Source organism: Chironomus tepperi, unplaced genomic scaffold (genome assembly GCF_022539635.2).
Source record: "Chironomus tepperi strain 1889 unplaced genomic scaffold, CSIRO-AGI_Ctep_v1 contig_337, whole genome shotgun sequence".
NCBI classification, from domain to species: domain Eukaryota; kingdom Metazoa; phylum Arthropoda; class Insecta; order Diptera; family Chironomidae; genus Chironomus; species Chironomus tepperi.
In genome coordinates this window covers 101,156-106,911 of record NW_027226459.1, presented here as the reverse complement: position 1 = coordinate 106,911, position 5,756 = coordinate 101,156, and positions in this window count along the sequence as shown.

The window sequence follows — 5,756 nt, the reverse complement described above, 5'->3', positions numbered from 1 at the left end:
AAGCCTCTGGTCTGATTCTTGATCAACTTACCGATTTGTGCTATTAGAGACGTACAGACTTACAGTAATTCTGGACCATACCGAGCATATTATTCAAAGTTTAGAGATTGAATGGCTCACAACCTTGTCATAAAAATTATCCAATCAATTCATATGCTTCCCGGGTGTGACATGACTTCAATTCATTGTCCATTGTTATTATTCTTATGCTTTCTTCATCTTCAGATGAAATCAATTGAACTAAACCGAACAATAGCTGCACATACAACACAAAACCAAAGAATATAAAAAAAAGAGATTTTCATTTATTGATAATAAGAATTTATTTCTTCTTCTCATTCTTTATTTGTAATCCATTTACAGATTATTGTTATTATTTGCAGTAATAAGTCTCGTATTTTGTTCCAACAAAACATGCACTTTCCTCTTTCATCTCCAGATCAAATAAATTAACGTAATTGGAGTAACAGATTGGCGTTGATTTAATTAAAAAAATATGTTCAAAACACTGCTGTTGCATTGTTGTTGCTTACTTTTTTCTTCTTTAACTCAATGTGAGCTTAATTAAATGCTTTAATGCCTTTTAATTGATAATATAAATCATTTTTTGTTTAGCTACAATTATGGTAAATGAGTTATGATGTTCATGTGCATGTAAACTGTTCAGAAAATCACGTTTAAATTAGTCGCATGATTTTTCCACGGCTAATTAAATGCTATGAATGATGAAAAGCTTGACGTATGAAGTTATCGATGACAGGAGGGAATGTAGATGTGATGAATATTTGAAACAGAAATGGAAGTGTGCGAAATGGTTGAAATATGTAGCTGAATTTGGTGTTTCTCAAGAAATTTGCATCTGTGAGTGGTTTTGGAACAGCTGAAAACTAGAAATTGAAGTTTACGCGTATTCCATGCAATAATTTAATCACGTTGCTCAAGAAGTGAACATTTTGCAAAATACGGCAGTGCATAACGACGGAGAGGAGGCTGGATGTGAGTCTTACCCCAGGTTAACGTGAGTTTGACCACAGGTTAACGTGAGTCTAGCCCTAGGAGACCTTGAGTTAAGCCCCCGGGGTAACGTTAGTTAAGTTTCAGGCTAACGAGAGTCTAGCTCCACGCCAACGTTGAGTTTAGCCTCAGGGTAATTTGGGTCTTGCCCTGGGCTGACGTGAGTCTTGCCCTAGACTAACGTGACTCTAGTCTCAGACTAACGTGCGTTTATCTTCAAGTTAACGTGAGTTTGGTTCAAGGCTAACGTTAATCTAGACCCAGACTAACATGAGTCTGGTCCAAGGCTAACGTGAGTCTGGTCCAACGCTAACGTGAGTTTGGTTCAATGCCAATGATAGTCTGGACACAGGGTAACGTGAGGCTAAACTTAGACTAGCGCGAGCCTAGCCTGAGATCTGATTTTACCAAGTTAGAGTCATGCTTATCTTGCACTGGTCTTCTCGCCTTCTTTACGTCGTGAGATCTAATTGGAATATTTCTCGATGCCACTCGAGTACAGACTACAATAATCTATTATAATAACAAACTAAGCACAATCACAGAATCATAAAACTCAACGCATACCTCACATAAACCAACAAAACTCCAAAACTCATAAAAAATCTTCCAAAAAATTACATCACATCCAAACCTACAGTTCATTCCCTTCCTCATAGACATTTTATCTTTTGTTTGCATGTCATAAAAAAAATTATCCACATCAACAAAATTTTTAGGGCACTTTCCAAATCACTCAGCACACAAATAATCTCTTTGCTAACAAATTATCTCAATAACAAATATTTTGGACATACCAAAAAAAAATTGCATTTAACAAAGTGCACATTTTAGCACATTTGAAGTATTTTATGATCTTTACCGTGAGCACTCCTTGCTGTATCAATTTACATTTATTGATGAATAAACAATACAGGCAAATAAAAGAAAATCCTTAAAGAGGATTTAAGCATTATCAAATTTCATTTGCTTTTTGTTTGCTTAGGACACAACAAAAAAATCAATTTCTGGATAAATGGATATAAGGTAAAGGAAAAGTAAATCTCTGTGGGCGCCGCAGTCTATCAATAAAGTCAATCCAACGTATATACTTATTGTCGCCCCAAGTGTGGTCAAAATTTATTGCCAATTTCCAAGAAATATTTAATGCCAGGCAGAAAAAGTGTCAAAAAATCTTTAAGCTGCTGTCAACCGAACAGTGAAAACAGAAAGCGAGAAAATATTTTGACACAAGAAACAGCTTTTGACCATGCAGCACAACAAAAAAAGTGAAATGACATTGCATGATCTCCTGTTTCACCCATCATCCAATGCCAATGTCCATAATCAGAACTCGATACAACGGGATTACATTCAATTATTTAATATGTGTATCATGAGCATGAAAAAAAATTATTGCAGACTATATCATATTACCAGTGACTGAGGTGAAAGGCATAAACAAAATATTCAAAACTTTTTTTTTATAGTAGCGTATTGAAGCATCCAACAGCGATTTTAATTCAATATACACAATTTTATGTATGCAAAAAAAATTATAAAATATAATAAACTTTGGCACATTGAATATGTGTCTAAACAAATTAATGCTTTGATTGACATTGCTAATATGTCGTTGCCATGCTATGAAGCACTTGTGTGTAATATAATTTTTCAATGAATATTTTTTCATGTGTTTTAAAAAAAAAAACTAATAAAAAAAAACATTGGAATTTGTTTTATAATTTTTATTTGCTGTCTGTTCTGGGCATCGGCAATGGTATCTCTCTACTACGCAAAAAGTTTGTGTCTAGGAAAACTTTGGGAATTGAGATCGAAAACCTTAGGTTACATCAAAACAACAACACCTAGTACCTAAGGGTAAGAACATAAAAGCAGTTGACAGTTTTATTTTTGTGCTGACCCTGAGAAATTATACTGTGCATCCAAATTCGGCCTGCTCATCTAAATGCAAGCAATGCAGACCTGCAGTATCCGGGCCGATCCTTAGAAAATTATGTTGATCAGCATCGATCATAGAACTCTCTCTTCTCAAAACTGTCCATTAAAAATGAAGTGTACATCATGTCATGTGTTTTAAAAAAAAACACAGGCTGCTAGTTCCACTTTACAGCAATCCTTTACAAAATCCGTAAGATTGCTTCTAAACTCAAAAGTCTGTTTTCATTTTATGATTGAGCTGTTTTGAATGAGGATTAGAAGCTGTTCAGAAGAAATTTACGAAACGACAAGGAGCATGAGTTTAGTCACAAAATTTAGTTTTCATCACAAAATTATACTGATTATGTATATTAGCAATGCTCATTTAGGTGAGTTTCTTGAATCTTTGTACTAACGATAGAGTCATCTGAATGAATTATAAATGTACCAAAATGGATATCTTCAATTCTTCCAGAAATCTAAGAATTATTCATATCCAACATAAATCACTAAAATAAGAATCAAAGTTACTTAACTCATCTTTATTCCATATAAAACTTCCAGATGACTTAGCTAGTACAAAAATAATAATAAAAACAAATCAATTGTCACTTGTCACATTGTGATGCTTTTTTATGTACATATTGTATAAACATATCGACATATAGGCAATTGAATAACACAAAAGCGAACACAATGTTATACCATAATCGATATACATAATGTATAATAATATTATGCGGATAGACTGAATGAATGAAACAAATACAACAAAATAAAACGGCTGATTTTGAAATATTGGCAATGCAAAAATCAATCATGCTGTCATGTCGCAAGGCTTATTTTCATCTCTCATGCTTCAGATTCATGATAGAGCCTTGGCGGCATAGCATAGGATGTCAGGATGTTGCTATGTTGTCGATCCCAGTGGAACGATGTGACAAATTTCATTATTTGTCGTTAAAATGAGTCAAAATCAGTCTTATGGGACTTAAAGGCTCCTTCATGTCTTGAGGATGAGGTATCGGTGCATTAGTGTCCATTTTGTGCTGCTTGGGCATATTAGTGACATCAAACTGGTTAAGGACACTAAAATGTCTGATTTTTGACCACTCAAAATGAGTATGCTGATCGGGCAAATAGAGCTTTGCTAAAAAAAACTGTTTGATGAATCGGATGATAAAAAAAGATTTATGATGCAATTTTGTGAGCATTTTATTTCTCATGGTAATTAAATTCATTATACGCAATTAACCACACCATAAAAGTGTCATATTTATGTGAAATTTTATGTCACACATGCCATGTTTCTGGTCGTACTCATATACACAAAACAAGAAAAATATAATTTTTATAGCACACCTTTGACTGGCTCTCGTATACTTTTTTTCGGGGGGACTTTTTGGGGCTTACTACAACAGAAATTTTAATGCTGCTAATTAATTACTTGTATTACTCATGAATCTCATGTGGATTCAATTACATAAATTTTGTGTACAACGACAATCAATCCCTTTTTGTATTTAACAAGCAGCCGGAGCTCCAACTTGTCCTGCTTTATTTTTTGTGGATGTATAATAAAACATTAATTTTCATGCCTTGTAAATTAAGTAATTCAATCTCTTGCTCTCTGATGACCGTAATTAATTTATTGCAACTTTTTTATAGTTTTGGGCTTCTCTTTCGTAAGAGAGTCTTGCAGTTTGGTTGCAGATTCTTTTTATAAGCTGTGCTGTATAATTGTGAATGAATATTTTATGACAAGCTTGTCAGATGGCTGGTCAAGTTAATGAGAATGATAGAAGATGTTATGAAATTGTTAATTTATTCATCATTTGTGTGCTTATTAAGAATCAGTTGCTTTAGATACTTAAATGGGTACTTTACGTTTTTAGATGGAACGCTCCTTAACCTACTATCTTACTTACATGACCTCTCTCAGTTGCCGTCTTAAACGGAATCTATCACTAGCTGCCCTGTCCCAATTACCAATAGCCGATGCTTTACTGTCTTTTGCTAATAGATAAAGGACATGCTCTCGGTAGCTTGCTTAAAATATCTAGATGAGCATGCTTGTGAATTGCTTTTATTGCTCTTGACATGTTCTTTGCCTGCAAGGGTCTATCAACAGTCTTCCTCCAAGAATTCTTTGGAAGCCTGCTCTTTTCTTCTACTATCCTAAATTTGGCATCCTGTAATCGACAAGGAATCTTTAATGTAAAATTTGGGAATAAAATTTGACTAAAATACAGCGTTTCATTTCAATTTGCGGCATCATGCCGATGTTCTTAAGCGACACTGAGCTTCCTGACCGGCTCCATAGAAATGTGCAGAAAAAATTTTTAAGTAAAAACTGTTAAAACAAGTCATCAACTAGACATTAGCTAGTCTTTATCTAGACATAACGCATTTTTGTCCACTCTGTAAGGACTTGAGCATCATTTTTATAAATTCAACAAGCAGTTTTCCAGTATTTCTTGTGATCTTTTGCCGTTCACAATTACACAGTTACTCTTAATGCTAGGTCATCCTGTGAACATCTGTACACATGTTTCAATAAATGCTGTTCATTAATAACATCATACATTTCAATTTACAATCAAAATACAATAAAATGCAATAAACAATATGAATGCGTCTCAGCATAAGCCACAATTACTACCTGCTCAACCACACTTAACATAAAATTATCACAATCATCAACAAAAAAAAATCAGTGTTGAAATCATGTTGAATTGAAAAAAAGTTTCTTACTTCTCCTTCTTCCTCTTTATGCTTCGCTTTATTTTTTCGTGCCTTTTAATTGGCACTTTAATAAATTA